Source organism: Caloenas nicobarica, chromosome 3 (genome assembly GCF_036013445.1).
Source record: "Caloenas nicobarica isolate bCalNic1 chromosome 3, bCalNic1.hap1, whole genome shotgun sequence".
Taxonomy (NCBI): Eukaryota; Metazoa; Chordata; class Aves; order Columbiformes; family Columbidae; genus Caloenas; species Caloenas nicobarica.
In genome coordinates, this window is record NC_088247.1 from 50,978,559 (window position 1) to 50,995,460 (window position 16,902).

Consider the following 16,902-nt stretch of genomic DNA (forward strand, 5'->3'; position numbering starts at 1 on the left):
ACAGCAATCTGGCTTCAGAGTCACACAGTGGAAAGTCACATTTCCCCCAGATACTGGTCTTAAATCACAATCTCACAATGTGCACTGTTCACACTGTACTGAATATCTAGGCTTTTTTACAAATTTCCCATCTGCATGCCGCAATTTGCTTGTTGATGTTTAGACATGATTGACATAATTCGACAATCTGGTTTATTAGTTTGCTTCATAACTATGTAAAATGCTGACAATGATTATCCCAGTTGACTGAGGACATGTTTCCTGTGACACAGTAAACAAATGTAGCAAAGGAAGCTTTTTCCAAATGATTGCTCCAACCCCCTAATGAGAATGTTAACTTATTTCATCAAAGCTGCACTACACCAAGTGTCTTAATGAATCCTGAAGTTACACAGCTCCATTTCTTGAGCCTGGGGTACAGTATCTAGATTCTATGCTTACGGATTTTTCTCCCATCTTAAGCTTCATGCTACATTATAATGATCACATTCATTATACTGCCTGGAAAAAAAAAAAAAGTTTCTTTGAAAAGGAAAGAATTTCCAAGATTTGGTTTCAAAACCTACCAACTCCTTAGAGGAGTACTTCTTCCTGTAAATCAGTGCCTCTTAATGGAAAGAATCTGATGGAAGAATGAGTAACGATGGGTAAAAAAATAAGAATAAATCAACCTGCTCATTAACCTGCTTGTACAGTAAATTCTTTGTGCTCTGAAGGCTGAGATTTAAGACAGTTCCTCTAAATCAAAGGATTCTTATGAATCCTGTTCTCCAGCTCTCTTCTATACATTATGTTTGGGTAGTCAATGACCATTTGTAGGGGATGTTTTTCAGGTGTTCGCAAACATCAGCACTGATTTATTTGGAGAAAATAACACATGGTGTTCCCAGGGGAAAAATCATTACCTTAGTTTTGGTGCATCTAATTACAATAAGTCTCTATCATACTCACCATCTACCCTAATTATCTTGGGAATTGGCAGTGTTTAACAATGAAGGAAAGAGTGCTCCAGTGTCCAATTAAGGTTTTCTTTGAGGATTAATAAATCATGTCTCATCAGCCCTGCTGACCCAGAGGTGTTAATCTTCACCTTTTCACTCTAATCTTAAAGCAAAATTCTGCAGATCAAGAGCAGCGGAATGGTTAATTGTTCAATTAGCCTGATGAATTCTTTATACCTGTGTCCAATAATACACTATTCCCTGAGCATGTTTAAATGCTCTGCTACAGAAAAGAAAATAAACAGTAAAAGGACTGCCACAGCTTTTCGATGCAGGTGACCAGTAACTTAGCTCTGTAGTCAGCTGTTTTGATACAAATGTGCTGCATTCACATACTGGAGCAAGGCACTGAAAAAATTATAAACAGTCAAGAGAGGTTTTAGCACATTTAAATGCAGTTGCAAAAGGAAATAAATCATGTAGTCAATAATGGGAAGAAGACTTAGCACTTATCTGCCCTGTAAACAATATCCTTGATTAGAAGGCATAAACAATACTATTTTATTTAAGGGCAAGAATCCAGATATTTCACTGGGAAGAGTTTTTCTCATTGACAAGCCTACAGTAATCACAGAGAGCATGGCAAATTGAGTTAGAATATGCTCTTAACCACTACAATAAATTAGAAATCACATTTTAACTGTGTTCTCAGTCTATTTGTATTTGCTTTTGTTTCTAAATAATCAGGCAGGTTAAATTCTTTTGGCATGAATGTTCACAAGAAGTACTGACCTCACATTAAAAATCCATTTCATGACCATTACTTTTCAAACAGTTCCTCTTCCTGATCCAAGTGAAGCAGGAAAGGAAATGGGAATTGTTACCTTTCAGGGCATGGGTCACATACTTGTGTGTCACTGAACAAAGGGGAGTGGGAGAGGTGGGATCAAAGCCAGAATAATTTTCATGGGGTGGATAGAGGGAAAAGGGAGGGGGGCAGGATTTCTGAAAGGCTTTTCAATGCATAATCTTTTCTTCCCTGTTCACACAATATTCCTTCCCCATGTCTGTCTCCTTTTCTTGTAAACAAAATACAAACCTCTGCTTTCCCTCTTGCCACTCTATCACACCCTCAAAGCAAATGGGACTCAGACAGATTCTTCCATCTCCCAGGGGCAAGCAACTAAAGACTCTGCATTGGATTCAAGAGGACAGAAGCAAGTGCTTGAAATAAGACAAGTGTTAAAAGAGGGTTAAATAGTTGGGTGAGAGAAAAATGAGTAATACTTTTTCCCACTTCTCTTTTCACCAAAATGTAAGTCACATATCATGTCATTTTCTGAAACTCACTCACAGCCTCTTACACGCTGAATTCACTCCTGAATGTAACACCTGAACAAACATTAAACAACACAATTGTTTTTCATACAGATTTCTCAGAGAAAGTGTAACTCTTGGCCGGTTTTCTCAGACAGCTGCTATTTCATTCTTTTTTCTGCCTTCTTTTCCTCTTGAAGATAATTCAAATGGTTCCATTTTAAAATAAAAACAGATAAACTATTATCATGTCTTACCCTCTGTGACCTGTGCCGAGAAAATGGACATATCACTATACTGATTTCAAAGCATTTCATCTGTAAAAAAGACAAGTGACTTCAACATAAAAGTGTACATCTTATAAAGCACCCAGACTGGATCATTTAAATGATTAATTTAACCAATACAGTTTTGAGATAAAAATTGATTTGCCTCTTTCCCCCTACTTATCATCCTCTCTCTCCTTCAGCAATTTAGTATTCAACCAAATACTACCAGGCATACAACATTCCCAAGGTCACTCTACCATCCTCCTCAAGCCCCCCATTAAAACCCTCTTCTAGTATAAGACTATGAAAAAAACAAAATTAATCCGCTCTTGCCCTCCAGCCTAAGAGGATTCGAACTCACATATCTCACCTCCCAAGAGAATTGCAACATCTCCATCTATGGAGTAGTGTCTTTATGTATGCACATGCATACGCGAATACCCAGAGGCAGAGAGATGGACAGAGCACTCTGTGCTTCTTCTAAGAAAGATGTTTTATTTTACATTATATAATTAAGGATTCCTTGGGCCAGAGAGCAGGACAGAGCGTGACCATAGGGCAGCAATTAGGGCACTCAGCTGGCAAAGAGACCTGTTTTTTGCTCCTTGCTCCAAAGACTGCTTGTTATTTAAACCAGTGACTGAATGAAACTTTTAACTGAGCCCTTCCCTCTAACCTGGCTGGAGAAGCTTGTGAGCCCTCAGGTTCCAGGTGACTGCTTTGGTGCAGCAGGAAGACTTCCAGGAAAGGAGGTCTTGCCTTGTTTGCTGCAGCTTGTGTCTGCATTGGGGCAGCTTCTGACACTGAATGTCCACTAGGTAATCATCTGGTCAGATCACTGCCTCTCTGTGTACCCTCAAAAGTCAAGCAGCATCTCAGAAAGCTTAGGACACAGCTACAACTGTATTGCTTTTATACTGTTCTGGTGTTAGATGGGCTTCTCTTCCACTGGGGTGGAGGAGATGCTAAAACTGTCAGTACCTCTCTTTAGGCAGGCTTAAAGATAAATGATGGCACTCCAGGTAAGAGTCCTAGCACAACCCAAATATCCTGAGTCCCTAAAGCTGAATTCTCAACAAAGGCAATTCTCTAACCATTTTTCTAGCCATGTCAGATCACAGAGGTGCCTTCGGAACAGGCTGGTGTTAAGAGTTACATGATTAAGTACTGCCAACAGTTAGGTCACTCACCTGAGTTATCAAGATTCAAGTCCCTGCTCCAGAACAAATAATTAATCACAAGTCTCTGTTCATAGCGGGTGAACAAACGAATGAATGGATGAAAGAAATTTCAAGGAAAAACGTGAAATATCATTGTATCTGCTTCATCAAATACAGAAAGAAGGCTTTGGCACCTAGCTGTAGGGCAGAGTTTGCAGCCAAGAGTATCAAGAGAAAGGAGATGTCTGTCTGGCCAGCGGCATATACTTCTTTCCCCTTCATTTCATTCCTGGTTAGTTCAGGTGGCTTCCTGTGCAGTTCCAAGGTGGAGCACCACACCAGGGAATGAGGACTCCAGGAGATATTAGTTAAATTCTCTACATGTCAATACTTGTTTCTTACATGCCTGAGTATCTAAGTGGTTCTAACTTACAGCCCTTCTCCTGTTTAGTTCTGCAGATGTACAGAAGAAATGGGTGTTTCCAAAGTTGGCTGAAATAACTCACATTACTTTCAGTTATTGTCCCCAGAAAAGTGTGAGACAGCCCTGGAAACTGTGGTGTTGAAAAAGTAAAATAATTTACGCAAAGAACATTATTATGAGACAAGTAAAATGTTTGGAAAGTAGTTAATGTCAGATCAGTCCCATTCATACATTTTAACAGGTTTATAAAATGCATCCAATTCATAACTGTTTTGCCTTTCATATTTCTTAATAATTTCTTTTATTATAGAATTTCACTGGGTGAATATCTCTGCACGTTACATACAGAACATAGCAGTGAAATAATGTTATATTTTCTTCTTTCTCCCTCTGCATGAATTTTAATAATAAGTCTGAATGGTTATAATGCCAAATTGAAAGCAAACTGTCTGACAAACCTGGCAGAATGCATGAACAACCGCAATATCACTTTACTTTCCTGATTTGTGACAAATTACTTCTAGTTTATACAGAAGATGTTATTATCCTTGTGTTTCTTCTCTTTAAAATAATTTTAAAAAATTACTACATTTATGGTTCTCATTCTGTTTGGCAACAAAAAATTAAAAAGAAAAAAAAAGTAAATAGAAGTGTCAAAAACTTATATGAGATGGTGATAAATATAAAGGGAGCCCCATGTATACATTCATTCAACTACTTTCAGTTCAGCAGCCCAAATAACCAGGCATCCATTTATAACTCAGTTGCAGCCATTAATAAAAGGTCAAATTAAATTTGCTAGAGTCTTAAAAATGAACTTTTATTTTAATCAGCTGGAACCAGAACCTCAATGACATGAAATCGATAGGAGTATTTCCTTAATATGTTTGGGGTTGCACTTTTGATTTACCACAGCGTTTTCCTAGTTTGGGGCGCCTTTTTCTGCCAGTAACTGGAAGACTGCCAACTTGAAGCTGTGGTGCCTGGTCTAGTTCCCTATAAAATTTAGAATTTCGTTTCTCCATTTATTTATTTTCAGTTTAAAATAGTTCTTTTGCCACCCTGGGTTAACTACGGTTCAGGTGAGGATTTCTTTGGGACAGATACAGTCAGGAGACCTGTTTTTCACAGAGAAACACCACAGTGTTTCTTCTGACCACAAGGCAAAGCTAGGAGGTGTGGAAGTATCCAAAACCTTAAGAAGTGCCAATAAATAAAAAGCATCTCTCACAAGGCTGTCTCTGCACTAAATACAACCCTCACTTGTGGGCCTTGGTTCATTCTTAGAAGATCAGAGCTGCAATAGGCTGTCTGCCACATCCTGTTGTCACCTGTAAGTGAGGTGTAGATGATTAGTTTGATAGCACAGGTTGATAACAGTTACAGAGAAGGAGTCTTTGTCAAAAATCTGGAAGAATATTGCTTGCTAAGAGGCAGTAAGGTAGAAATTTTGGTTAGAAGAGCCTGGTTACTCCTTGGCATCTAATAGAAAAAGCTGTAATATTGATTTTGAGAACAGTAGTAATTGCAGTTTGCATCTAATTCTTCAAGGGAAAAAAAATAGGCAACTGATAGCTGGATTTTCATAAACTGCTTTATATATCCCTAGCTGAGCATGACGTGAACTCAACAAATAATATATTTGGATTACTCTTCAGGGATCACCCATTTCTCTTCTGCTAGGCTTCACTAAAAAGAGAAACTCTTGCAGAGCCTCTTGCTGGGGCCTGCATCTTTCTAGAGAAACTTGCCAGGTCTACTCTAGCTAAGCACACACCTCTCTAGGGACAGCAGGACTCCCTTTCTACCCTTTCCTTGTCCTTGGCTCTTGCTGAGTATAATTTATATTGTTACACAAATTTATTGCAAGCAAAGATTTTTTTTAAAATTGGGTTTACTCTGCAAGTATTAGACTGCAAGCTCAGCCCAGTAAATTTATCTTCTCTAACATTTGATTTCTTCTGTTTGTCATTTCTTTTTCTTCATCTGACAACTTTCTCAAAAAAGAAATTTTCTCAACATAGCTGCTCTCAGCATGCTGTCCATATTACCTCAGTAAAAGAAGGAAATTTGATGTCTGGACATATGTAGTCTTGTGGAAAAGAGTCTTACTTCACTCACTGACAAGCCTAGCAGTATAGCTAACAGTATTTCCCAGGGGGGGTGGCCTTGCTTTAAAAAAAAAGAAGAAGAAAAAGAAAAAAAAATCAATATTGACTCTTGACACATTTTCATTTACATCACTGCATGGCTTTCAGTCTGGGCACAAATCAATAGGCAGCTTTTAACACTGCTCAACCAGTTTGTTCTATGTAAAAGAAGAGAGATTTGCCTCAAGTGGCTTGTTTTTCCCTTTGGGTTCCAAGCAGACTCTCCACCATTAACCATGTGTGATTCTTCAAAATGAAGTTGAGTTTATTTGACTGCTCTTTCTGTGACTGATCAGAAGAGCTTGAACTGTAATATTAATCACATGACGTTTTCTTCATCACCACTTACAGTCAATTGACTTTGTACTTAGTGAAAGCGTCTCAAGAAGCCAACTCAATGTACCAGAGGGCAAGAAGTCAATAGAAGGAAGAAAGATTTAGTTTCAAAACACACAGTACAAAGCCTGTGGAGCTGCTGCAAGATACACACTGGGTACTTTATCACACTGCAGGTGCACTGGCTGATATTACGTTTTTATTTGCATGATGAAAGTATCTGCATCACCTCAGCTGTTTTGGTTGAATAAGCCTCCTCAGTCAACTGCAGCTTTTTCTTCAGTCTCAGGTTTACATGGGAGTTGTAGGGACCAGGTAGTTTCTCCAGATTGCACTGGGTTCAATAACTAGTTTCAATTCAACTCTCTACAGATTTCAGCAGAGAACTGACCCATGAAGAAGGCACCTTCTGTTTCAGATATACTGGTGACAGTTACTCAAATGCCAGGCATATGTCATGCTAATAATACTGCCCATATGCTTAACAAATGCCAATTTGCCTATGATACCATTAATAACATTTTAATAGCTGCCTGGGTACAGTGGGCCTGGTAAAACAACATCTTTGTCATACATTGATTTTTGAATATGGAAGAGTGGGAGTATAGATGCCCAGAGGTACAACATTACCAATTTTGTTTCCTAGAGACTCAACACCTCACCTCAGAGAATTTTTAGCTCATGAAGCCTCCACAGAAGTTTTCATGCTAAAGAAGTGCATGCAACATTGAAAACAAGAGCCTAGAGGATTCATTTATTGCATGCAGTACCTTAGAAATGTTCTTTGCTAGAAGCACACTCCGTGTGAAGTCCAATAGGCCATGAAATGGGCAATCACATCTTTTTCTATGGCACATTTTAGACATGCATGACCAGAGTCTTCTCACTTGTGTAAAGCAGCTCGTTGACTCCTTTCATTGCTTTCCTGGGGATTCTCCTTAAATAAAGTGGATTCCTCAGTGGTGCAGAACTGATATAACAACCAGCACAATGTTGACTCTCCTTCTCTGGGCATTTCTGGGTTAGACCTCTAATTATCTACATACATAGATACATGTAATGATAAAATAATGGATGGTAAATGAGTACATGCTCATATTAAACAAGTTTCCTCTATCTTTATTAAGCAAAAGGGTTGGTTTCTTTTCTGTGGATGAACCAAAGATTATTCAAGACTGTTTTCTGTGGACAAAATTAGTGTCATTTGGATCGAACATACTGAGCATATTTTACTTGAAACAGATTTTGCTGGTTATTAATTCTTCAAAATTTCCATAGACTGGCCCAAACTGTATGAAACAGCTGTCAGTCTCAGACCATGCAAATCAATTTTTATTTAACCATCTAAGTTTTCTTGACATTTGTCTCTTACGAGTTTAGAGTTACAGGACAACATGTGTTTCCCAGTGGAAAAGAACAGACTCCTAATAAGAATAAAGAAGGACTTTCAAGGACACTCAGAGCAGTCAGCCAAGACATTCTGTACATCTGTATTCTTATTCTTGTAGGGGGGGTCATACCAGGTTACATCAGATCAGTGAAGAAAAAAGTAAAAATAACTATCCATTTAAATGCATCCAAAGATTAATCTGGAAAACAATTTTGCATACAATCAGTTCTGCACGATCCTTTAGCTGTTAGCTCCTGATGCAAATACAGCATGCACTTGTTCTCAACTTTGTCCCCTGACATTTGCAAATTGGTAGGCAAAACTCAAATTAATTGCTTAATTAGGAAGCATAAAATCATATTTACTGTGGAACAGATCTATTTCAATACAGCTTGTACATTGTGTACCAGTACTGGATACATTATGCTCATACCACTACTCACCAAGAAGCCCCTCAAATTACAAGTCCATAAGCACACTCACTCCAGCTGTTTTGTACTGCTCCACCAACAGGAGTCGAGGTAAATTACCCCTGTAGATTGTGATGGGCTGTCACATAGGGGTTACAAATACAGGCAGTGCGGAACCACAGCTTCCAGTGCTGTGCCCAGGCACAGCAGCAGCAGTGGGGGTTGAGGAATGAGGGCAGGACTGCTGGGCAGTCAGCACTGCCCCTATCGGATGACAAACTGCGGGCACACTAGAAAGATTGCACCCACTCTGCCCAGCTCCCCCTATCCTCCTTCTGAAATTCAGCTGCTACGAAGTTGCAAAACGTGAGCAGTATTTTCATCCCAAACTTACAGCACTATGATATAAATTTTCACAGACACTGTAAGAATACCTGCAGCTCCTGTGATTTCTTTTATATATCTCTGATACTATGTACTTTTAAAATTGATTCTTAATACCTATTATACAAAGTAACAAATGGGTATTACATACCTGTTGTTGCAAACATAAGAAAATATGAGGTCTAAGATATAAGATCACCTAAGTAATTTTATATTTGGCTTTCCTGTCAGTTAAATAGGCTCACCCTAATTACTGAGAAATAAAGTGTCATTGAAAATCTTTTACCAGGATAGAAACTAATTACAGGGACCTCACCACTATCATTTTCACATTTTATTGAGGCAGAGAGAGGGAGTCGAATCATCTTATCTGAGGTCGTGCATCAGACCTTTGACCAAGAGATTGCAGAGCCAGCCACACATCATTTTCCACTGGATCAGCAAGCAGATCCCACTAACTCTGCAGCTGAAAGATCGCTGCAGTGAGCTGAGGGAAGTGATGGGCACATGGAGCTGGGTATGGAGGACAGGGAGAGACTGGAATTGAGTTTTTGAAGCTTGCAGCTCTATTGGATTAAGCACAGCATGACAGATTGTGTTTCAACTCTGTTCTAGTTTAGCAGTATACTCTAGCAGAGATTCTACTAGGCAAGGTTTCAGTGGCCTTGGGGTGAAAATAAATTGTTATAAACCTCCTGAAACAGAGCCTAACACTCTCCTGGAGACCACAACACTGAAGTGCAACATACGTTTAAGTGGACAGTCAGAGTTCAAACATATGCAGTCATGCTGGCATTTCACAAAGGACTCCATTTGGAATAGAAAAGAACATGAGGATAAGGCCATGGGAATGTTTCACCATCTGTGATAATAATTCAGAAAAAGCCTGGCATGCAATCTGCAAAAGAAAATTCTCTCCTGGGGTTGTAATTCCACAATTTACTTCCAGTATTCAAGGATTACTTTTTTTCTTTTTTTTTTTTTAATGCCTTGTGGTTGTTCACAGAGGCAGATGATTTCTGTGCATGGCACAACTCTTTGGATGAGTTGCCATTCAGTAGAAAATATTTGACACAGTGTATTTGGCACAATACTCGCAAATGACCAGACCCAATGCTGTACTTAGTCTGATTTCCAATACAATACTCCACTATAGGTTGTTCCATTCTTTCACATAATGTTTCCTTAAATGTTAAAGACTGATGTAACACAAAAAAATGACATCAATTGGTTTTCTTAGTCATTTGAGTGTTTAATGCCTGTTTACACATGCAAAAGTTTAATAACTGTTAAGCAACAAGTCTGTACAGGTACACATGAATTAGGATTATCAAAATTGGTTACATTGTTAAAAATCCCAGAAATAGCAGTCAGGGATTACCAGAATGAGTCAGATTGACACCTTGCCTAGTGGATCCCTTTCTGTGGTCAGGGTAGGGCTGTTCTGTGGGCAGCTTGGAAAGTTCAGCTCAGGTAGCTGCCAGCATCCCAACCAGTGTTCAAACTGCCTGATAAAACCTGCTTATGTTACCTCCTGTTCCCTGAAGCCATCGCCCCTTCACAGAGTCTGCCTAATGCAGCGCTGCTCTGCTGCCTCTGGGTATGCAGGGTCAGACCCCTATTTTCAGGACTATAATTTCCCCCTATACTGAGGGAATCAGAGCAAGTTGTTCCTAGCAGTTTCCAATGGAGTCCAAAGCATGCTGGATTTTTCCTTTATACTCCTTCTCCCTGGAACTGAACAGTATAAAATGAATTACAAACAACATAGTGAAATATAATCAAGGTGTACATTTGTAGAAGAACCAACTTAATGGGCAAGTTAGTTCCTAACCTTCTTAATCAGTGATTGGTTCATGCTCAGTACATGGTACTTTTCTGCTTACATGCTTTAAAATTCTGATGTCAAATGTATTTAATCTTATTCAGTTCATGTCCTCAATCATTTCTTTCGACAGCAAACTCCATTGGCTAATCATTTACTACTGAGGCAGTCTGGGCTTGCAACATGCTGGTTATTAATCAGATCAGGTTCTGCATTCATTAAGGGTTAAATATGACTGAAAAAAAATCACCCAGTCACAATCAATCTGATCCCAGTACAAATGTGAATGTGGATTGAACTGAAAACTCCATAGAGCTAAACACTTCTGGTCTCAGCAGGAACGTAAGAAAACCCAGAATAAAACCCTGCTCATGACTTTGCTGATTTGGCTTTTTCTGAAGTTCAGAATGTCAACAATTCCAATCTTGACACCATAGAGTCTAAAGGCAATCAAGAGACAGCTAAAAGTAAAGTATATGGGGAGTATCCTCTTTTTCCTTACTTTGCTATTATTAAACAAATCTCACCTTTCACACTTTTGCACTTGACTACATTATGTTAAATGGTGTTAGAGACAGGAATATTTTGTGTGAAGCCAAGGGCACTGGCTAGGCTGGACTGCTAGGTGTTTGAAAGATTCAGAGAGGTAAGGCTTTCGTAAGGGATCTTTGACTTAAACCTAAGTTTAAGGCTTTGGCAATTTTGGACGTTTGTCAGTCATATTGACCTGAGTGTCTGGTTGTCATCACTGAAGCCTGCCGCTTGTTCCTCTACAGCCAGGCTGGCAAGTCACCCTTTCACACCACTGTGCTGTAGCCACTTCCCTGCTTTGTGGCCCCAAGTGTCAGGGTCAGCCTCAGCTACCGACAAGCTGCATTTGACCCGTAGCATCCTGAAGCAGGAGAAAGGCTCCTGTCATTTGCTGCTCAGAGGTGCACGCTCACAGGAGCCTAGCAGCAGGCCTGCTTGTCAGCAGTATCCCCCTCTTCCACCTGTGAGCAGCAGGGCCCAGCACTGCAATGCTGCTGCCTTGTGCATGGAAAAGACAGACAGGAGACACCTGTGTTTGAAAAGCCTAGCAAGTGCCTGGCGTATTTATTTTTATAATCCTAGACCAGACACATGATTATAAGCAGGGCTATATGAGTCTTATAGGTAGGGACATAAATAGATAAGTAGATGCAAAGGTAAAAATGAGTGTTGCATATCCTGTGTCTGCTGACATATCTATATCCTTCTAGCTCGAGTAAAACTTCCAAAGCAAAATAAGGTTAACTGACACGGCTACCCAGAAGTGTAAACATCTATAAGGGGAACATATTAAGGTAATATTTTAACCTACTTTTATGCAGAAAGGGAGTTTTTAAAAGACACATAATTAACTGAATTCTGGATTGGTTTGGAGCAATTAAAAGTCTGATGCTGCTGAACAGGTCTCTATAGAGTAGTGACGAAATTGCAATGGCACCTTTCAGAGTCCAGGAACTAATAATGATGGCTTTATTTCCCTTACGTTTCTCATGAGTAAGAGATTAGGAGAACACTTTTACTGCCACAAGCAGTCCTAAGAATTATTGAGCACAATATTGCATCTTTATACTGCTAAAAACCATATTAAATAGCCCTCTAGAGATACAAGATGAGAGAGATGTATTTTCTACTGTAAGGTGCGCATGCGTAAGCCTTGTCCTGACATTAGCATTTCTCCCAGCATATCCATAGCAGTCACGCACACAACCACACATGTGGCTGGATGCACAATTCCTTCAAGTTAAAGGCAGATATTCCACCTTGTAGTAGCATCATTTAATCTGGATATTTAATAACACTTTTAGCAGGTAGCAGTGCTTAGGAACATAAGAATAGGGTTCCTACATTTAGTTTTATGTGAATAGCTCTGCTGAATTCCTGCTCAAAGATTTGAACCTTTACTATTTTTCTCCTAATATCTCGTGTCATTTAAAATGGTACATCTTTAAAAAAATGTATCTTACTAGAAAGTAATGTAGCAGAGTTTTGGCTTCTGCTAACACGATGACAAGACAGGTATTCTGTTTTCTCCTGTCAGTGTCCAGGTGCACACTTAATGCCCAGCTTTTTAAAATTCTGCTCCCCCCGTAATTATTTCTCCCTGTACTTCCTGATACGTATGCTTACACTAATAGCACATCTAAATCACGGTGAAAAATTTGCATGCTGTAGGCTCTAGCTTTAAAAAATGCCAAATGTTACTAGCTGAAATTACAGAAGATGTGAAGATGAGAGAAAAAAAAGGTATTTTAATAAACGGATGTGGAAACCTTGTTCTGAACTGTTAGTATTGTAACCATTTTGTTGGAACAGATTAATGGTACTTGGGTAAAACATAGCTTGGAAATAAGGTCTTCCTCTCATAAATTCTGCAGAAAAAAAAAGATATTATTGAAGGTACAGCTCTATTTGAATCACACCCCCTGACCATACAAGCATAAAATTTCTGTTGCTCTCGGTAAAGGCTGTTTTATCTCTGTATACCCTACCTTCATCTTTTTACAGTGCATCTGATAATATTCAGTATTTTTAATAAAGCCTCATTTTGTAGATCCACGTGTTTAAAGAGGAGAAACAGAATTAAAAAATATCACTCAATATATCAGCAGCCAATTAACCAGCTTTAATGGCCATGGGGAATAGCTTGCAAACATTATCGAAGTGTTGTCCAAAAGCTAAACCCAAGGCTGATAGAAAGCCATGTTTTTTCAATAATTTTTAGTAATATCATGATTTTGGGGGCCTGACTAGACATTCTGGCTGACCATGCTGAGTCCAAGTAAATCCAGCATCAGAAGGCAGCTGTTCAGCAGGGCATGACTGTGAAAGGCTTGTGGTGATGTTCTTCTGGGCAAAGAACAACACTCTAAAGCCTCTTCCCTGGTACTGGTGCCTGAGAGTACATCTCCAGTGCATATCCCAGAGACCGACAGGACAAGAAAGACAGAGCAGACCTTTGGGAGGGATCCCACAGCAGACAAACCTGCAGAGCACTGGGGTCATGAAGATGCTGAGCAAAAGCTCTTTAGCCTTTGTGTGACATCAGTCCAGCCTGATGCCCTTGGCTTAGTTACTAAATCTTTTGGGGGTGACTCAGGGAAATATAAGTTCCCTTTTTAGTTTTCTGTTGACAGATCTGTAGTTTTAAATAAATAAATTGGTAACAGTATCTGACATCATCAGCTTGTTAATGGAAATTTTATCCTCTGGCACCAATATTATCTTTGACCATTATATACTCTGCCTGAAAAAGGAAGTACAGCACTGTATAAAATAAGATAAAAAGGGGAATAACAGAATATGATGAACATTAGTAGGGAAGGATGGTCATTGAATTTAGGATACATCATTAGGATATAGGACATCCAAGTTCAGTTTCCCCTTTGCCTAATGACTATGAACTGATTGGGTGATTGCCTCAGCATCATATCCTAAAATATTTCCTTTCTCTGTGTTATCTAATTAGATTCAGACTGTTCAAGTCAGGGACTTTCTCTGGCTATGTACAGTGATTAACATAAAGAGATCTGTTGTACTGAGTGCATTGACTACATATGCAACAGTAAATTAAATAGTGACATCTATACCTTCAATAATATTAACCTCTAATAGTGGTCATCTATACCTTTAAATAATACTTAACAAAACCCAATATTGTCCCAGTGTACACAAATCATATATGATAAAATATTGTCAAAATCCTGCATATTATACTCATACATTTTTGTTTATTGCGCATAACTACATATTATACATGTGTATAAAATTGTATATTAAATTAATAATATGAAACTATAGACTTTACATATAGCCTCTTTTTTTCTGTCTTGAGATACAGAACTATCTGGTTAAGCATAATGCTTTTCATTTTGTAAGACGGAGACAGTTTATGTCACTCCAGAATATAAGCCAGGGTATTTAACTGCATGTTATAAATACTACATATGTTGTTTTCATTTATATTGTTTGATTAGTACCATATTTTACATTTTCATATTTATTAATCTATTGAAAGATTTCCTGTCAATAATACAGTAGTGGACATAAAAGGAATATGTTTCTCCTTTTTGTTAAGTAAGGCTTTGACTTACACACAATTACATGAATTCTCTGTCCAATGTAAATAAAGCCACAGTGGTTTTGGAGAAGATATTGTAGGAGCTCTACATTGAATTTTGTGCAGTCATTTGTGGAAAGATTTGAAGTGATTTTCTGCCCTGTAAAAGAAACTTCTGTTATTTCTAGCTACTTCTGGAAAAGACTGGGTAGTTGTATGGATTTGATTAGCTCATCTCTTTTCTTTTGACTCAGGGACAGGGAAAATAATGAGTAATCACTTCAGGTTACTGGTTTTACACTGAGGCTATTACAGAACCAATTAAAAAATTATACATAAAGGTATATAGATGTGATTAGGCTATAATGCTAATAATTGTGTATAGATAATTATTCTGCAGTACAGATAATTCCAACAAAGACTAATCAGAAGACATATCAAACACTTAGGAATCACAATTCTATCTGAATTCCATTTAACTATGATTTAAAACACCGCAGATATGTTGTGACTTCTTTAAACAATAGAGGAGAAAAATTACCCTGGACTCTTTCCTTCCTTGCCTTACACAACATTGCAGTTTACAGAAGCTCAGTTTGCACCACGTGCCTGCATTAATCACAGCTGGGGTGTAATTCAAAGCAGCTTTGGACTTTGTCTGAATTCCAGTGGCTGGTAATAATTTCTTAGGGACTACCCCAGCACAGCACATGCCATAGCTCAGCTGACAGGGGGGATTACACCTCTGCATTGGGAGCAGCAGAAATGGCACACTTGCAGCAGCCCAGGTGCAGAAGGAACAGGACAGACAGTAAATTGAGGTAATGCTGTGCCACCCTTTGTGTCTGATTTCTAGGAATGGGGAGAGGGCAGGAACAGACTCGTTTACATTCTTATTGTCAAATATGTTCACTGTCCTAACAGCACATTTTGAAATGCAGAAGAAAAGTGCTTGTCACGTGTATGCAACTCCTCCTGACCTCGTGCACTATAATCTCCTTCTCCCCTCCCTCATCACTTCTCTCATCTGAGAGTCCTCTCCTCTGCAGTTGCACTCAGAATAGGTCCTGCATCTCCCTGCCAGCAACTCGTATCTTATCTCAAAACATATGACTCAGTACCGTGTCTCCTTCTCTTTTTCATTATGTATACCATGTGCCCTACGCAAAGTCATGTTACTCAGTTCTGAAAACCCTGGTGCCATTCAGTGCACATCAAAGCAGCCAATTTGTCAGCTTTTCCATCACCCAAAAGCTCTATATTCACTGCCTGACCTCCCTGAGCATATCTGCTACTTTCCTGCCTTCTGCCACATAAAAACCCCAACACTTCTGCTATGCTACTTGCAGAGAATTGACTGATTTGATACATAAATTGTCTCTCATCTTCCCTTTTTCAGTGTCTGCTGACTATTTAGCTGTCTCCTCATAGCGTGTTTGTTCCTTGGGACAGAAACACTGCTCAGAAAGCATTTAGCATGCATGGAGCAGTGCTTAAGTAATAATTACTAACTTCATAGTACACCTAACTGCACAAGCCACCACTTATAGCTCCTGTTTTATTCCAAAATGCATTTTATATCAGTCCTTGAAAAGTTTGAAATAACATTTTCCCAGCAAATGATGCCCTGCATGTGAAATAAAACCTTTTAAGAACCGCTTGTTGAGATCCATTAATCAAACTATGTAGGGAAAATCTGAAAAGCTTCTCAGCACCAGCCAAGCCCCTATGAGCTCAGCCATGTTACCACATCCTGCTTCTTGAATAGTTCAACTGGAAATCTGGATGAGCATAAGCTGTAGTCTGAATTAGTTCTGAGGGTGACATGAGTTGCAGCATGAAGTACAGTAGCAACCTAATAAACTCTTAGAAAATTGCAGTCTTTTATCTTCATAAGGTCACCTAAAAAGATAAATTCTAAATATAATTAAGTCTTGGTTTGACCTGTTCCATGGACTTTATCTTTCACTATTTTTTTTTAATCTTAATTAGTATTTAGCATTTATGCAAGTCTGTGTGATTTAAGATGCTGAATGATATATGAGTTCAACAGAGTCCTCAGCTGAAGGACAAGTACTTTAGTGAATGTGAGACCTGACCCAAAGGCTATTTCCAGTAGTTTGTCATTTAGTACAGGGAAGGTTAGGTAGGTTACAGTGATATATGATCTTTCATGCTCTGAACCTAACAACACAGTTGAACTGCTCCT

At 38.8% G+C, this 16,902-nt stretch overlaps 1 protein-coding gene across 2 annotated transcripts in view; it reads right to left on the reverse strand.

Moving 5' to 3' along the window:
* Nucleotides 1-8,590, reverse strand: part of HS3ST5 (heparan sulfate-glucosamine 3-sulfotransferase 5) — a 32,808-nt gene extending 24,218 nt beyond the window's left edge. Inside the window, exons 1-2 of one of the 2 annotated variants that reach the window (XM_065631712.1) lie at nt 8,431-8,590; nt 7,368-7,534 (exon numbers count right to left, since the gene is read on the reverse strand). The gene's annotated coding sequence lies outside the window, so the exon portion shown is untranslated. The remainder of the gene's footprint in view (nt 1-7,367; nt 7,535-8,430) is intronic. The other variant, XM_065631711.1, reaches the window with a different exon arrangement.
* Nucleotides 8,591-16,902: the final 8,312 nt, after the last annotated feature.